Source organism: Oncorhynchus nerka, linkage group LG24, assembly GCF_034236695.1.
Source record: "Oncorhynchus nerka isolate Pitt River linkage group LG24, Oner_Uvic_2.0, whole genome shotgun sequence".
Lineage (NCBI taxonomy): Eukaryota > Metazoa > Chordata > Actinopteri > Salmoniformes > Salmonidae > Oncorhynchus > Oncorhynchus nerka.
Genome location: NC_088419.1, coordinates 76,685,107 through 76,704,386, shown reverse-complemented (window position 1 = coordinate 76,704,386; position 19,280 = coordinate 76,685,107). Strand labels below are relative to the sequence as shown.

Sequence of the window (19,280 nt, the reverse complement as noted above, 5' to 3'; positions counted from 1 at the left end):
GATGACACATATCACTGTGACACACACACACACACACACATGTTGAAGTGCACCTTGCACCTTTGAAAAGCACACATGATGACTTGCTTAACTACCATGGGTATTCAGTCCGAGTAGCCTACAGTATTGGCTGGAGGAACTAACAAGGCTGGACATGGGTGGCTATTATGTTGGCCTACATATATTTTCAGCAGTTTTTGTCCACTCAAAGTAGCCTGCCACAGGGATAGTTGAGCAGCATAAAATTAACATATCATGCTTGTGAGTCTAGTGGCCAGTTTTAAGCCTCCTGGCCTCCTTCACATTTACCATACACACTAATGTATTCATAATGCTTGAGGGTGGGTGGGTCAATATAAAACAAACCTCATCCCCAGGCTAAACTGTAGAGAGCACTGGCTGGTGAAGAAGATTAATATAAAACTAACTGGCCAGTCTCTTCTATAGGGGTTCAAGCAGCCTGTGGTGCCTGTGGTGGTGGAGACTGGAGGGGCTATAGGGCAGATGCTGTAGTGTGTACTGTACCACAGGGCATTTAGATGAACTGGGATTTAGCTCCATAATGCATCAACAATCAGTTTAAATTCAATTAAAACTTGATCTCCTCAGGGGCTTACCCAACCCTGGGCTGTTCTCTCTATGATGGGAGAGTGTCTGTACAAATGTGCTGTTGTTCATTGATCATGTTTTTTTGTGTGGTCACTGTGTAGAAGATGACCCCCCCCCCCAGGGCCTTTGGCACCAGTCACTCACAGTTAGAGGCATTGTAATTGTAGCCTCCTAGTGCTCAATGGGAGAGCACACTGTCTCCATCTATTTTACCCTTGTCTGTCATTCTCAGTCACTGTTAAATTGGCAGGCACTCACACAGGTGGGGTGTCACAGTGTCTCACACTGTTCGTCATAGTGCTCAGAGGAGAGCCGCACAGACTTGACTAGACACACCTCTGGGCTCTACTGGACTAGAAACACCTCTGGGCTCTGTACTAGTCCGTCTTGGGAGGGAGAGAGAATTTCTATCTTCCCTTTCTCTCCCACCTTTGTCTCTTTCTCTTGACTCTTGCTGCTCCGCAGAGTTAGAGAGCAGAGTGAGAGAGAAGAAACTGGTAATTCACATTCAAAGGTTTTATTTCCAATTTAGCAATTGCATAACAGGGATTTAAGTACAGAACATTATCGCACCCATATGATTGTTGCTCTTCTGTGAGCCTTTTAATTTTCTTCAGAACTGGCAGCAATTATGTAGAAAGTTACCCAACCAACAGACCACTTTAACTAGAACTACATTCTCAGTAATGGCTACAGAAACATTGATCTTTTGTGGTTGTTTTATCAATCTTAGTTGAATGCACTGACTGAAGTTTCTCTGGATAAAAGTGAATTCTAAACCACCAAAATTTAAATAAAAAAAAACACACACAAAAAACACTTGCAGAGCATGCTGGATGTTACTCTAATGAGCTCTGCCCCCAAACAAGACAAACTTTTCGACTAAATGAAATTTGGTCAGTTGATTTCTGCATGAAGTAATCTGGTTCACATCAAATTCCGCCAAATTAAGTATATTCTACAAGAGACACTACATTCTGGCATAAAACATGAATTGATTATGTAATGTTAACACATTATGATAAAGCAAAACATAATGGCAGCCGAAATCTTTCTTTGTTGTTGTGTAGAATAATGAATCATGCCTGCATTTTTTTTTTTAAGTCCTTTCTCAAAGCAGGTTACTTTCCTTGCTTATTGTGTTTGGAGGTTAGCTTTTGAACTGTGCGTAGCTTCATTTTTTTGTAAATGTATGTATATTAATTGCGTGTGTCTTTCTGCATGTAGGTCTACTTGTGTGTTCGATACCCCTCAGAATGCTGATGTCTTGGTTCACCTGCTCCACTATCCCGCAGGTCCATCAGTAACATGTTGTTAATCAGTGCAGTGTAACGCCATTTCTGCCTTCTCTGCCCCACAGCCAAGCACCACACCTATCAAGCACCACACCTATTGACCTTCATTAATGTCAGCATTGAATTAAGGACACCTACCTTCATGTAGACTTAGCTGGCTGCTGTAGTATTTTTTAAATTCATCATTTGAAGTCATATACAGTGCGTTCAGAAAGTATTCAGTCCCCTTGACTTTTTCAAAATGTTGTTACATTACAGCCTTATTCTAAAATGCTATTTTTTTCTTATCAATCTACACCCACTACCCCATAATGACAAAGCAAAAATAAGTTAATTTTTCGTGTGCAAATGTATAATAAAAATAATAAAAATAAAAAAACTCACATTTACATACAGTGGGGCAAAAAAGTATTTAGTCAGCCACCCATTGTGCAAGTTCTCCCACTTAAAAAGATGAGAGGCCTGTAATTTTCATCATAGGTACACTTCAACTATGACAGACAGAATGAGAAAAAAATCCAGAAAATCACATTGTAGGATTTTTAATGAATTTATTTGCAAATTATGGTGGAAAATAAGTATTTGGTCACCTACGAAGTGTACCTATGTTGAAAATTACAGGACTCATCTTTTTAAGTGGGAGAACTTGCACAATTGGTGGCTGACAATACTTTTTTGCCCCACTGTAATTATTCAAACCCTTTACTCAGTACTTTCTTGAAGCATATTTGGCAGCGATTACAGCACAGAGTCTTCTTGGGTATGATGCTACAAGCTTGGCCCACCTGTATTTGGGGAGTTTGTCCCATTCTTCTCTGCAGATCAAAAATGTCCCCATTTCAGGACCCTGTCTTTCAAAGATAAAGATTTCGATATCGGACGTTTGAAAAGGTCCTGAGGATGTCGATATATGGTACGACACTGGGCTCAATCTCACAAGGCTCAGAGCCAGAGCACACTGCTTAGACCATTGCAGCTCACAGTTCTTTAGCAAGCAGGGAGAGGACTCGATGATACTCAATGGAAACAGCACATTGTTTTTAAGTATTTTATTTTAAGCCTTCCCCAAATCACAGCCCTAACCTTAACCACTCGAAATGAATACCTTCACTTGATCCTTTAAATTGTTTCAGTTTTAACCCTGCAACCACGCGGAATTAACCCTGCAACCGTGCAGAATTAATGGGTAAAAGAAATCGACGTTCATACAATTACGGCAAGTTACGAAGTGAAACTATGAGATCAGGTTGGGTGGCCTCTAAATATATTGATAATTTTTTCCAAAACTTACACTGACAGTAAGACTTTTTGTAACGAATGCCCCTTTCCATTCAAATGGCAGGTGCACTGTTGGGATGCTGGACTCAGTTTGGAGGAGATGAACGTGTGCAGATAACCTACTTCTTGAAGTGATTGTTTGACAATCAATTAGATGTGTTCATGGCACATTAAAAGGTAATACATTTTTACTGTTAAATGACATGTCTTTACTATAAACACCATGAATAATTTTTGTTCGTGCACACATATGAGACCCCCGAATGTCACAGTATAATTTGCACTCTGGATGTCTCAAGTGATTTTACTGCTGTATGCTAATACCCTTTACATAAATGTTCTGGAAATACCAATGGCACCAAAACATTCAAACCATCTGAATTGAGCCCCAGACTCTAGAATCCTAATTTAAGATCCACACTCAGAACATGAACATGTTGACCAAACTGTGTGTCCACCATCGTGTGCATGTTGATTTTGCCTGTCCCCACCAGACAAGTTCATGAAACGCAGGTTAAAATACCAAACCAACTGTGAACCAACTATTTTACTTTGGGGACAGGTTGAAACGCACAACTAGAGGTCGGCCGATTAATCGGAATGGCCTATTAATTAGGGCCGATTTCAAGTTTTCATAACATTCGGAAATCTGTATTTTTGGGCGCTGATTTCCGATTGTTTAAAATGTATTTTATATATATATTTTTTTTATACATTTTATTTAACTAGGCAAGTCAGTTAAGAACACATTCTTATTTTCAATGACTGCCTAGGAATAGTGGGTTAACTGCCTTGTTCAGGGGCAGAAAGACAGATTTTCACCGTGTCAGCTCTTTTATTTTATAAAAAAACAATCAATCATAATCACTAGTCATAACTACTAATCCAGTTTAGCAGGCAATATTAACCAGGTGAAATTGTGTCATTTCTCTTGCGTTCATTGCACGCAGAGTCAGGATATATGCAACAGTTTGGGCTGCCTGGCTCATTGCAAACTAATTTGCCGGAATTTTACGTAATTATGACATACATTGAAGGTTGTGCAATGTAACAAGAATATTTAGACTTAGGGATGCCACCCGTTAGATAAAATACCGAACTGTTCCGTATTTCACTGAAAGAATAAACGTTTTGTTTTCGAAATGATAGTTTCCGGATTCGACCATATTAATTCCCAAAGGCTCGTATTTCTGTGTGTTATTATGTTATAATTAAGTCTGATTTGATAGAGCAGTCTGACTGAGCAGCAGCAGGCCTGTTATCATTCATTCAAACAGCACTTTCGTGCGTTTTGCCAGCAGCTCTTCACAAGCACAGCGCTGTTTATGACTTCAAGCCTATCAGCCTAATGGCTGGTGTAACCAATGTGAAATGGCTAGCTAGTTAGCTGGGTGTGCGCTAATACTGTTTCAAACATCACTCGCTTTTACATTTGGAGTAGTTATTCCCCTTTCGCTGCAAGGGCCGCGGATTTTGTGGAGCGATGGGTAACGCTGCTTCGATTGTGGCTGTTGTTGATGTGTTCCTGGTTCGAGCCCAGGTAGGGGCGAGGAGAGGGACAGAAGCTATACTGTTACATTGGCAATACTATAGTCCCTATAGGAACATCCAATAGTCAAAGGTATATGAAATACAAATGGTATAGAGAGAAATAGTCCTATAAATACTATATTAACTACAACCTAAAAACCTCTTACCTTGGAATTTTGAAGTCTCATGTTAAAAGGAACCACCAACTTTCATATGTTCTCATGTTCTGAGCAAGGAACTTAAATGTTAGCTTTTTTACATGGCACACATTTTTACATGGCACATATTGCATATTGGCACATATTACTTTCTTCTCCAACACTTTGTTTTTGCATTATTTAAACCAAATTGAACATGTTTCATTATTTATTTTAGGCTAAATTGATTTTATTGATGTATTATATTAAGTTAAAATAAGTGTTCATTCAGTATTGTTGTAATTGTCATTATTACAAATAAATACATTTAAAAATCTGCCGATTTAATCGGTATCGGCTTTTTTGGTCCTCCAATCGTTGAAAAATCATAATCGGTCGACCTCTACACAAAACATTCATGGACATTTAGCTTGCTTGCTGTTGCTAGCTACTTTGTCCTGGGAGATAAATATTGGGTTGTTGTTTTACCTGAAATGCATGTTTCTTTTTTTGCTGGATCTTTTTGACCCACTTTGAGTCGTGTATTCTCTACTCCGACATTTAACCCACAGATTAAAGGGGGAACCTAGTTCATTTTTTAAAATTAATATCTCCTCATTTGTTCTTCTTCTGTGGATTTTATATTGCGATTGGCAACCGATTTCCAACCTGTGTAATGTTTATGTCCAATGGCCGATGAGGACATTTTATCTATAATTTCACTTTATATTTCAAGGATTGAAAAGGATTTACCAGTAGATTTTTGACATGATTCATGATGATGACTGCTTGTCGAGCTTGCTAGCTAAGATGTTGAAAGTATGTTGTTGACATAATCAATCCAATCAAAACTACGGTAGATATGTGATTTGACGTCATTTTATCTGCAGCCAATGACCTTGAGCCTTCTTGGATGGGCACGTCTAATGTAACTCTATGGTAGCACCCAAGGGATTTAAATTTTCGAGCTCTATCCGTAGATTTTGCGGTGACGTAGTGTCTCCATGAGTGACATTACCAACCCCTATGCTACGTATTTTCCGCTGGCTGCCCCACCACCACAGAAAGCACTGAGCCAAGAAAACAAAAAAGAGACCATGTTTTGTATGCAGCTTTATTAACTCATTGTTTGCAAACTGATATGTGACACATATTAATGCTAAAATAACATGCAAAACAGGCAACAAAAGGGTCTCAAGGGTCTAAAGAAGCACGTTGAATAACATGCATGTGTACATTTATTTTGCACTGCTCGCACACCGAACACAGGCGGTTTGGTCAGCATGTTAGACTTTTGTGTTATACAAAATGTAAACCATGCAAGGATGTCAAAGGGGAACTTTTGAGTTATGTGCATGGATCTAAAATGAGGATTCCATGTAACATTCCTTGGCCATAATGAGGATCAGTTTATGGATTTGTGCCTGATGGGAAATATGTAAAACCTTTTTTATTTTTTATTTTACCCCTTTTTCGTGGTATCCAATTGTTTTAGTAGCTACTATCTAGTCTCATCGCTACAACTCCCCTACGGTCTTGGTAGAGACCAATGTGTCGGATGAAACCCCAGGTGGATAACAGAAAACAGATAGTTCTAAAGGCAGGGCATTATCAAAGTGATAATGCAGCCGCTTATGTTTTGGTAGCACTAAGTGTGCAGTAGTTAGTGTGTACAATATAGTATGGTTTAGACCAGTAGATCATAAATATTCATGGCAGGTCCTTTAGTATTCCCCTGAGGGACCAAAGAGGCTGTTCCACTGTACTCTACTATGTTATAATTCCCCTGATGTCCTCTCCTCTTCCCAATCAGTCACATCTCGCTGGGAATACAGTGCATTCAGAACCATCCACTTTTCCCACATTTTGTTACGTTAGAATAAGGCTAAAATTGATTAAATATTTTTTTTAAAGTCTCATCCTACACACAATACCGCATAATGACAAAGCAAAGACAGGTTTTTAGAAATGTTAGCAAATTTTTCTAAAAACATAAAATGTAAATATCACATTTATTCAGACCCTTTACTCAGTACTTTGAAGCACTGTTGGCAGCGTTTACAGCCTCAAGTCTTCTTGGGTATGACCCTACAAGCTTGGCACACATGTATTTGGGTAGTTTCTACCATTCTTCTCTGAAGATCCTTTCAAGCTCTTTCAGGTTGGATTGGGAGCGTCGCTGCACAGCTATTTTCAGGTCTTTCCAGAGATGTTCGATCAGGTTCAAGTCCGGGCTCTGGCTGGGCCACTCAAGGACCTTCAAAGACTAGTCCCGAACCCACTCCTGCATTGTCTTGGCTGTGTGCTTAGGGTCGTTGTCCTATTGGAAGGTAAAACCTTCGCCGCAGTCTGAGGTCCTGAATGCTCTGGAGCAGGTTTTCATTAGGGATCTCTCTGTACTTTGCTCCATTCATATTTCCCTTGATCTTGACTAGTCTCCCAGTCCCTGCTGCTGAAAAAAAATCCCAATTTTTATGACGCTGCCGCTACCATGCTTCACTGTAAGGATGGTGTCAGGTTTCCTCCAGACGTGACGCTTGTCATTCAGGCCAAAGAGTTCAATCTTAGTTTCATCAGACCAGAGAATTTAGTTTCTCATGGTCAGAGTCCTTTTGGCATACTCCAAGCAGGCAGTTGTGCATTTTACTGAGGAGTGGCTTCCGCCTGGCCACTCTACCAATAAGGCCTGATTGCTGGAGTGCTGCAGCGATGGTTGTCCTTCTGGAAGGTTCTCCCATCTCCACAGAGGGACTCTAGAGCTTTGTCACATTGACCATCGGGTTCTTGGTCCCCTCCCTGACCAAGGCCATTATCCCCCGATTGCTCAGTTTAGCCAGGCGGCCAGCTCTAGGAAGAGTCATGGCAGTTTCTAATTTCTTCCATTTAAGAATAATGGAGGCCACTCTGTTCTTGGGGACCTTCAATGCTGTAGAAATATTTTGGTACCCTTCCCCAGAGCTGTGCTTCGACACAATCCTGTCTCGGAGCTCTATGGACAATTCCTTTGACCTCATGTCTTGGTTTTTGCTCTGACATGCCCTGTCAACTGTGGGACCTTATGTACACAGGTGTGTGCCTTTCCAAATCATGTCCAATCAATGGAATTTACCACAGGTGGACTCCAATCAACTTGTAGAAACATCTCAAGGATGGTCAATGGAAACAGGGTGCATCTGAGCTCAATTTTGAGTCTCATAGCAAAGAGTCTGAATACTTATGTAAATAAGGTATCAGTTTATTTTTTAATACATTTGCAAAAATGCCTAATAACCTGTTTTTGCATTGTCATTACAGGGTATTGTGTGTAGATTGACGGGGAAAACATTTAAATTAATACATTTTAAAATAAGGCTGTCACGTAACAAAATGCGGAAACAGGGAAGGGGCTTGAATACTTTCCAAATGCACTATATGTCTGTGCTGCTGCTGTGGGGAGAGCTTTCCACACACACACCAGCAGGATAAAGTAGTCTAATTGTGATGCTGTACATTCTTTATAAAGGCTCATTTAATATTTCAGAGTGCATACTTAGTTCCCTGAAAACTCACCCTTCGGTGAGCCTGCCATGCAACACGCACGCACACACAAACACACATACCCACACAAACAACCACACAAAAAAAACGTATTCCCATTCAAAATCCTAAACACTGAAACTAAACCTAACCCCTAAACCTAGCCCTTACCCTAAACTTAACCGCTAAGCCTAAAATAGTAATTTTCTTTGTTTTATTATCTGTGTTCTGGTCCCAGATTCACAAAACCTTCTTAAGAAGAAATGTCTTCATAACTGACATGTTTTTCCTTAACTATAAACTTAAGAAGAAAGTTAAACAAAGTAGCTATTCCTCAAAAGGTTCTTGGAACATGTATTGTGCTGTTTTAATGTTAAGAAGTTAAGAAGTTAGATTATTGAAAATAAAGTTATTGGAAATGTTCTTAATTCTAAGATAGCTTTGTCTTAAACTCAGGGCAGTGAGAGAAAAAGCTCATGAAAGCAATTGAACATGTTAATTCACTCAAAAAAAGCAGTCCAGGAGGCAACAGCAGCCCTCAGACATGCTGACATTGTGGGTCATGTTCAGCAAGGGAGAGGAGGCCTTGGGCTAACTAGCCGTGCTGCTTGGAGTAAGGCCACTGCACCAGAGCAGCGGAAGATGGTAGTGCAGGAAGTACGCCATCAGGAGGAGGCTGCAAGGTGGGCCAAGGAAGTCTCTCTTTCCAAACAGGGACAGTGGACTCGATGGGACAGTGTGGAGAAGAGGAAGATCAGCTGGAAGGATCTGTAGGCCATGGAAGCGAGGCGGTTGAGCTTTTCCATCAGAGCAACATATGACGTCCTTCCAACACCAGTTAATCTTCACCAATGGTATGGTGAAGATCCGGACTGTGCCCTCTGTTTCATGCCAGCCAACCTCAGGTACATTCTCACAGGGTGTAAAACAAGCCTCACCCAAGGACGCTACACTTGGCATCATAACCAAGTCCTTAAAAACCTTGCGGGGGGGCCTCACATATCTACCACATATGTGTTTGATGATGAATAGGATGATATAACTTTAATCATTTACAATGAGTCACTGACTTCCCGATAGGTTAGTAAGGGTCTGTTGTGCTCTGGATGGCACGGTAGAATTAACTTGACATGGGGTATTGAATGTGATGAGATCAGCTGATTCCTCATCCAGTTTGATTTGTCAATACCCCTCCTCATCTAGGATAGTGAAGATCTTCTTGACTGCTAGCTTGCATTGCACATCCTCTGAGTTGGGAATGGAGAAGTGTTGGTGCTGTATGGCCTTGTTCAGGTCCTTAGGATCCAAACACACCCTAAGATAACCATTTTTATTTTCTGTTATGACTAGGCTGCTCACCCACTCAGTTGGTTTTGTTACTTTGCTCACCACACCCCTCTGCTCTTGATTGTCCAATGTCTCTTTCAGACAGTTAAGCACAGCATAAGGGATTTTACTACATCCATGAACAACAGGAGGGACTTTTGGATCAATGTAGATGTGGCACTGGCCTGGAGTCCTTTAAACACAGATGCATAGTGCTTGAGTGGCTCCTCCTTGGAGCATGGTGTGCAATTGTTAAAACTTTTCTGATGAGGTCAAGCTGCACACAGGCCTCTCTGCCTAGTAGTGGTGTGTCAGATGCATCTGTAACAGAACTGTAGCAGGGCTTGTTTGTGCCGCGTGTGCACTTGCAATGTCATGGTGCCGCTTGGTTCAACACGGGTGCTTCCATAGGCTATGAGTACAGTCTCAGTCTCTTTCAGTTTGAATTACTTGTGCAATTTGCTTGTGGGAGCACATTAGCTTCAGCTCCTGTGTCTAACTTAAAGTTGACCGTCTGTCACCCTATAAGCAAGTTTGCCAGCCAGCAGCTTTTTTGAGTGCTTGTGTCACTGCATCTATGAACATGTCCACTTCCTTGACCTCTGTTTCATCAGGAGCAACATCTGTCCCTGACCTACACACAGCTGGAAAGTGATTTCTCTTGACACATTTTTTTATACTCAACATTGAATGCAGGACACCTCTTTGGTTTGTCTGTTTTTCCACATTTGCCACAAGTCTTTGTCTGCTGCTCACTGGTTGAGTGCTCAGTCTGTCTTTGATTGCTTAATATGGCAGCCCTTTTTCCCCCATACAACGCACAAACTGGTCTGTGCTATTGCTAGCTGACCTACAGTTGTTTAGCCTGAGCTGATGTAACTTATTTTGCACGGCAAACATCTATTGCCTTAGCTAGAGTTAAATCTGAAATGGAGAGTAGTTTCTCTCTTAGCCCACTATCTGTGACACTAAATATGATATTGTCCCTTCGCATTAGATTCTCAGTGTCTTTGAACTTAGTTACATTTTCCCAGTCTCAGTTTGGCAAAAACCTGTTAATACCTGCCTGTTCATTGAACTTGTGTGCCCAAAATGGATGTCTCTCCAAAACAGTATTCCTGTGTGGTGAACAGTAGTTTTCAAACGCTTTCATTACCTCGGCCAGTTTCTTGTTTTCGTTGTCTGCATAAGTTATGTGATCTCCATCGTGTTGTATATCGACAGCGCCTCCTCACCGATGCAATGTAACAAAACTGCTATTTTCTAGCCTCTGAATTTCCATTTAGCCCACTGGCTAAGTAGTACGTCCAGTCTTTGTTCCCATTTCCGCCAATTTCCTGCGAGGTTTCCAGTCAATAACAACGGAGATCGTGGTATAAACGACTGCATTGCTGCTAATCCCAAGCTTGACAGCCTACAATATTAAAGTATGTTGCTTCAGTCATGTTAGTGTACGCCTGCTAACTAGCCACTCATTTTAGTAGTCTGCTGGTGAAGTACAGTCGTGGCCAAAAGTTTTGAGAATGACACATTAATTTTCACAAATTCTGCTACCTCAGTTTGTATGATGGCAATTTGCATATACTCCAGAATGTTATGAAGAGTGATCAATTAATTGCAAAGTCCCTCATGTATTTTTAGAGTAACAGTGGGTGTAAAATAAGGTTAAGGTTGGCTAAAAGTATACCTGTCTCAGTCTGTTAGACACTGATCTAATATGACTTACTTCAATAATATCCCAAAAAAAAGAAATTAAAATCCACTCTGTCCCCATCCATTCAACACCAACAAAAGGCACAAAAATGGCTGTACTTTGTAGCGAAAATACTTTTGGGATTTTATTTTCAGTGAACGAGAGAGAGAAATGAGAAGACATGCAGGTCATTTTATACCATTAGAAAAAAATATTTAAGTTTTACCCTTTTTATTTCTCAAAAGTAACCCAATAATTCAGACACATGGAACATCTTAAACAGTCTCATCCACAATGGGGCAAAACTACATTAAAATAAAAGAACTGAAAAACAATTAGGGAAAAAATCAGATAAAGTAAGATCCCAAATGCTTATTTTGTGGGTGGACGCATCAAAGTGTACCTCCTATTTTTAAAGGTGGCAAAGCAGTCAATTACACAATTGTGGCTTAGTGGCCCAAGTGATTCACCCTCTGTGGACATGGCTGCAAGACTTGCAAGCCTTTTCTGACCCATTGTCTTACGCAACCAGGAGTGCAGCCGGCACAGTGCACCTTTCACAGGAGCAGCTGCTCACAGGAATTGTGAGGGCAACCTCAAATCAAATCTTATTGGTCACATACATATGGTTAGCAGATGTTAATGCAAGTGTAGCGAAATGCTTGTGCTTCTAGTACTGACTATGCAGTAATATCTAACAAGTAATCTGGGAAATTCACAACTACCTTATATACACACGCACACACACACACGTAAAGGGATGAATAAGAATATGTACAAATAAATATATGGATGAGCGATGGCGTGCGGCATAGGCAAGATGCAGTAGATGGTATAGAGAACAGTATATACATATGAGATGAGTAATGTAGGATATGTAAACATTTATTAAAGTGGTGTTATTTAAAGTGACTAGTGATATCTTTTAAGTCCATTTATTTAAGTGGCCAGAGATTTGAGTCTGTATGTTGGCAGCAGCCTCTCTAAGTTAATGCTGGCTGTTTAACAGTCTGATGGCCTTGAGATAGAAGCTGTTTTTCAGTCTCTCGGTCCCAGCTTTGATGCACCTGTACTGACCTCGCCTTCTGGATGATAGTGGGGTGAACAGGCAGTGGCTGGGGTGGTTGTTGTCTTGGATGATCTTTTTGGCCTTCCTGTGACATCGGGTGCTGTAGGTGTTCTGGAGGGCAAGTAGTTTGCCCTGGTGATGCGTTGTGCAGACCGCACTACCCTCTGGAGAGCCTTGTGGTTGAGGGCTGTGCAAATGCCGTACCAGCCCGACAGGATGCTCTCGATTGTGTAACTGTAAAAGTTTGAGTGTTTTAGATGACAAGCCACATTTCTTCAGCCTCCCGAGGTTGAAGAGGCGCTGTTGCGCCTTCTTCGCCACACTGTCTGTGTGGGTGGATCATGTTTCCGGTCGCCTTGCCATGATTAAAAGCGGTGGATCGCGCTTTCAGTTTTGCGCGAATGCTGCCATCAATCCACGGTGTCGTGTCTTTGGCTATGCCGGATTAAGTGATATGACATGCTATTCTATAAAATCATTTCTCTGTAATTAATAATGATTAAGATAATCAGGTAAATAATTAACTAGAAAGTCGGGGCACCACAGAATAATGTTTATAGAGCTGTTATCTTCCGAATAAACTCTGAAAGACCTAGTAATCTTTTACCTCAACAGCAGTCAATATTTAATTGTCACTTCATTTAGTCTCATCTGAAAGTTGCAAATGATTGGTTATCTTCATGAACCCTGGCTAACAAGTTGAATCAGCTATACAAAATTTGGTTTAATTATTTATTTACTAAATACCTAAATAATCTCACAGAATTACATATACACAGAATGTATCATATATTTATTACAAATTATGTCAAAGGAAAACGTCCCTGGAGGACGGAACAGATACGACGGCTGGTTACACAAAGAGAGGGGGTTGGGTTTGAGTGAAAGAGCAGGAAGACTGAGTAACAAAGGGAGAAGCTATGCTATCGTAAATACAGAATATTATGCATTCTAAATAACTGCCCATTTGAAAAAGGAGAATGCAATAAATATTTACTCTGAGCTACGCTTCGGTAGATTGTTCGTAGATGGGAGGTCGGGTGGTACAGCATGGATCTCTGGTCCTCTGAAGACTGTCTAGTGGTGAACTGGAGCATGGTAGAATGGAAACTCTGTCCGTCCTCTCCTAGCCCATGTTTAGCGGGCGGAGGGGGTAGCACTTCTTTAGTGAATAAAAGTTCTAAGTTCATACCAAGTTGCCATACTTTAAGCTCATGCTATATTCTGGCTGGTATAGTCAAAATTCATCCTTCCGGTGTGTAGGTTGTCACATTCACATCGAAATTTGTTGCCAATTGTGTTAGGTTCTTGCTGATCATATTCATTAATTCGTCATTAATTAGCTGACATGCACAGCTAGTGTTTGAGAACTGTACAAGTTCAGCTGATGCTATTCCAAGTTTGGACTGGGCTTCTTTGAACTTGTGGTGATTGACTCGGGATGTACTGAAAAACAAATACACATTCTCCAAGAAACTGAAACTCAGCAGCCTCGGGAATATCCCTGCAAGTATGACACAACACCAAATTAAGCTCATGGGCATAGCAATGTAAATAAATTGCCTCCGGATGCAGCACTCTGAAATGTGCTTGCTCACCTCCTTTGGACCCACTCAGGACAGCTGCACCATCATTGGTCTGTGCAACGCACTTCAGAACTGCTATCCCTCTCCTTTGGAGCTGCTGTTGCAACTCATTTACTATCGATTAGGCATCAAATGACTTGATTTCTGCTCATGCTAGTAAATGCTCCTTAACTGTCCCCTCAGTCACATACCTAACACACAGAGCCAACTGTTCAGACTGCCCATCCCTGGCCTCAACCGCCACCATGGCATACATTCCAGACTTTGATATCTCAGAGACGATGGTGTATGTAATCTCTTGAGCACAGTGTCATGACTGTCCTGATCAGGTCAGGTTACAGGAGACCACAACCCTACAGATTATCTCTAAACCCCAACAGAGGAGGAGAAATCTAGGGGTCTGAAGATCTGGGGGTTTTATGACCCCTCACGCCCCTGATAAATCTCAGGCCACAGACAAATTCCTTTGTCGTGTTACTATGGAGAACCAGCCTCAGAACATTAAACATGAAATAAAGGGACTTTGGAACAATGGTTTCCGTCAGCCTCAATGGTGGTCATGACGATAAATGGAATATGAAAATGTATGTCATTTTTGTTTTGTTATTAAAGGTTAATAGATGACGTTATTACGAAAACATTGTAACATCAACCGTTTTCCTAGTATATGTTTGATGTTTATACGTTGTGTGGAAAATGTCCAAATCAAAGGGAATGTTTTGGTAAAGATGAAATTTGGATTTGAGAAAAACCTAGACCTTGCTCTTAACAACTTCGAGATAGGGGGGCGCTCTTTTAATTTTTGGATAAAAACGTTCCCGTTTTAAACAAGATATTTTGTCACGAAAAGATGCTCGACTATGCATGTAATTGACAGCTTTGGAAAGAAAAAACTCTTGACGTTTCCAAAACTGCAAAGATATTATCTGTGAGTGCCCCAGAACTAATGCTACAGGCGAAACCAAGATGACATTTCATACAGGAAATGGTCCAGATTTTGAATGCGCTGTGTTCCAATGTCTCTTTATATGGCTGTGAATGCGCCAGGAATGAGCCTGCACTTTCTGTCGTTTCCCCAAGGTGTCTGCAGCATTGTGACATATTTGTAGGCATATCATTGGAAGATTGACCATAAGAGACTACATTTACCAGGTGTCCGCCCGGTGTCCTCCGTCGAAATTATTGCGTAATCTCCAGCTCCATGCGCGTTTCCATTTTCTTCAGAGGAGAAAGTCAACTGCCACGAATTATTTATCATCGATAGATATGTGAAAAACACAATTGAGGATTGATTCTAAACAACGTTTGCCATGTTTCTGTCGATATTATGGAGTTAATTTGGAAAAAAGTTCGCGCTGTAATGACTTAATTTTCGGTTTTTTTCTTACCCAAACGTGATGAACAAAACGGAGCGATTTGTCCTACACAAATAATCTTTTTGGAAAAACTGAACATTTGCTATCTAACTGAGAGTCTCCTCATTGAAAACATCTGAAGTTCTTCAAAGGTAAATGATTTTATTTGAATGCTTTTCTTGTTTTTGTGAAAATGTTGTATGCTGAATGATAGGCTTAATGCTATGCTAGCTATCAATACTCTTACACAAATGCTTGTTTAGCTATGGTTCAAAAGCATATTTTGAAAATCTGAGATGACAGTGTTGTTAACAAAAGGCTAAGCTTGAGAGCTAATATATTTATTTCATTTCATTTGGGATTTTCATGAATAGTTAACGTTGCGTTATGGTAATGAGCTTGAGGCTATAAATAGGATCCCGGATACGGGATTGCTCGTCGCAACAGGTTAACTTGGTACGCCCAGAGAATTGCCCTAAAGGCGGTTACGCCCACTTCTGACCCAAGGGTATAAAACCTGTGAGTAAAGAATTTACAGAGAAGACTACGTTACCCAAGCTGCAGCCAAGGTCTAAAAAGTCAACGAACCCAAAACGCAACGCAAGTTTGAAGACAAAGAAATCCTTTTCTACCCAAGTTACTGATGAGTAGCTGTGTCTAAGCGGGTGAATTCAAGTCGAACCACCTAGCCTCCATCTCCCATCAAATCATGGTATCTACACTGTTTCATTCCAACGCTGTGAGCTCTGAGCTACAGAGCTGTCTGTCCTCAGAAGACCCCTTCCAGAGCAAGGGTGAGGGAACAAACTCCTAAGCCAAAAGGACACTGACATCGGGAGGACGATCAGAGAGGTGCGCCAGAGAAGTGCGTCATCGAGCAGCTGAACGGTCCCCTGAACGGTCCATGCAGAGAATCCTCGGAGACCTTCCCCACGTAATTACATCATTATATTCTGACCCATAAGAGTGGCAGTTTGGGGCAAGGGTTAGAATAGCATAGCTGACAAATTCACCCAAATGTATATTTCTCTTGTGTACTTTCTTTTTCCTCTCTCTTTCAAATTCCCATTTTGGGTAACACTCGCCATAGTGTGTTGGCCCATTACACTAAGTTCTAATCAATAGCCTATAATGTGTTTTGTCTATGTGTATCTTTTATCATCATTTTAGCTTTCTAGTAAATAAATATTCAACTAAGATTGGTGTGGTACGAACTCATTGGTGAGACCCGGGTCCGTGCAGATTCACAGACTACACGACGTTCAGAACGAGATTGTAGAGGTAACTGGTTAATTTGCGGCTGTTGTAAAATCGATATTCTGATATTCTTTGAGTTAATTTTTGGAAATAGAAACTCAATAAAAACTAGTTTTCCCCATGGTGCCCCAGGTTAATAATTGCTTGATTCAGTTAATCACGCAATTAGAAACTTTTAATCATTCGATGAACAACAGTCGTCACATTAATAATACGTCACAACAACAGCATTCGATAATGTCTTTCGGAGATTCTGAAGAGGGATACATTGCATTTGATGGAGTATTGTACCTTTGCAGGAAAGGGTCAAACTCCTTCAAATGCTCCATACGTTCAGGAAAGCTCCCTCTATTTGTGCTTTCACTAGATTCATCATTGGCACGGAAAGAGTCTCTGTCTTCCTCACATTGAGGTGACCGCAACAATTCTTCTCAGATACTCCCTTCTCTCTGCAATATCACTAGCATGGGCAGATGTTAAAATCTGAGCAATGTTCCCATGATTGCTAGTTGCCTGGTAGCTTTTCCATGCCACAACACTGTCTCTCTGCGTTTGTGCCTTCTCATGTTAACCGAAGATATACAAAGCTTTTTTCACATTTTTGCAGCCATTACTGTCAAAATAATCCAATTGAATGTTTTTGCCAAAAACTCTACATGGAAAGCAGAAATTTGTGTTTTTGTGCACAGAGTACTCTACCCAATTTGTATTTCTCAAGCCAGCAGTGCCCTTTTTTGTGTACCAAAACTTTTGTGTGGGTAGCTATTCAGCTTCACTTGTTTGGGCCCAGTGTTTTTGTCACCTAAAATCGCTCTCATTTCTGGAAGGAGTTGCTGCAGTGGCTTGATTACTTTCTTTCTCTGGATCTGTTTGTTGTCCCTCCCTCTCTGGATCTGTTTGTTGTCCCTCCCTCTCTGGATCTGTTTGTTGTCCCTCTCTCTCTGGATCTGTTTGTTGTCCCTCTCTCTCTGGATCTGTTTGTTGTCCCTCCCTCTCTGGATTTGTTTGTTGTCCCTCTCTCTCTGGATCTGTTTGTTGTCCCTCCCTCTCTGGATCTGTTTGTTGTCCCTCTCTCTCTGGATCTGTTTGTTGTCCCTCCCTCTCTGGATCTGTTTGTTGTCCCTCTCTCTCTGGATCTGTTTGTTGTCCCTCTCTCTCTGGATCTGTTTGTTGTCCCTCTCTCTCTGGATCTGTTTGTTCTACCTCTCTCTCTGGATCTGTTTGTTCTACCTCTCTCTGGATCTGTTTGTTGTCCCTCTCTTTCTGGATCTGTTTTGTCCCTCCCTCTCTGGATCTGTTTGTTGTCCCTCTCTTTCTGGATCTGTTTGTTGTCCCTCCCTCTCTGGATCTGTTTGTTGTCCCTCTCTCTCTGGATCTGTTTGTTGTCCCTCTCTCTCTGGATCTGTTTGTTGTCCCTCTGGATCTCTCTCTGGATCTGTTTGTTGTCCCTCTCTCTCTGGATCTGTTTGTTGTCTCTCTCTCTCTGGATCTGTTTGTTGTCCCTCTCTCTCTGGATCTGTTTGTTGTCCCTCTCTCTCTGGATCTGTTTGTTGTCCCTCCCTCTCTGGATCTGTTTGTTGTCCCTCCCTCTCTGGATCTGTTTGTTGTCCCTCTCTCTGGATCTGTTTGTTGTCTCTCTCTCTCTCTGGATCTGTTTGTCCCTCCCTCTCTGGATCTGTTTGTTGTCCCTCTCTTTCTGGATCTGTTTGTTGTCCCTCCCTCTCTGGATCTGTTTGTTGTCCCTCCCTCTCTGGATCTGTTTGTTGTCCCTCTCTCTCTGGATCTGTTTGTTGTCCCTCTCTCTCTGGATCTGTTTGTTGTCTCTCTCTCTCTGGATCTGTTTGTTGTCCCTCTCTCTCTGGATCTGTTTGTTGTCCCTCTCCCTCTCTCTGGATCTGTTTGTTGTCCCTCCCTCTCTGGATCTGTTTGTTGTCTATCTGTTTGTTGTCCCTCCCTCTCTGGATCTGTTTGTTGTCCCTCTCCCTCTCTGGATCTGTTTGTTGTCTCTCTCTCTCTGGATCTGTTTGTTGTCCCTCTCTGGATCTGTTTGTTGTCTCTCTCTGGATCTGTTTGTTGTCTCTCTCTCTCTCTCTCTGGATCTGTTTGTTGTCCCTCTCTCTCTGGATCTGTTTGTTGTCTCTCTCTCTCTGGATCTGTTTGTTGTCCCTCCCTCTCTGGATCTGTTTGTTGTCCCTCCCTCTCTGGATCTGTTTGTTGTCTCTCTCTCTGGATCTGTTTGTTGTCTCTCTCTCTCTGGATCTGTTTGTTGTCCCTCCCTCTCTGGATCTGTTTGTTGTCTCTCTCTCTCTGGATCTGTTTGTTGTCTCTCTCTCTCTGGATCTGTTTGTTGTCTCTCTCTCTCTCTGGATCTGTTTGTTGTCCCTCCCTCTCTGGATCTCCCTCTCTGGATCTTGGTATTTGGCCAAGCTGTCCCTGCATAGAGAATTACAGACAGTATGGGGAATGTTCAGAAAACATCAGACAACTGATGTTGCTGTGTCTGCTGATGAATCAATTTCACACAGGCACCTTGGTTTTACTACTACTTGTTATGTTTAGCATTGGGTAAAGGTTGCATCCCAAATGGCACCCTATTCTGTCCCTTTATAGTGCACTACTTTTGGTCAAA

General features: G+C 41.4%; 1 protein-coding gene across 1 annotated transcript in view; it reads left to right on the top strand.

The window, feature by feature from the left end:
- b4galt6 (UDP-Gal:betaGlcNAc beta 1,4- galactosyltransferase, polypeptide 6) overlaps window positions 1–19,280 on the top strand; it is a 58,956-nt gene that overhangs the window by 643 nt on the left and 39,033 nt on the right. The gene's annotated exons all lie outside the window — the stretch shown is intronic.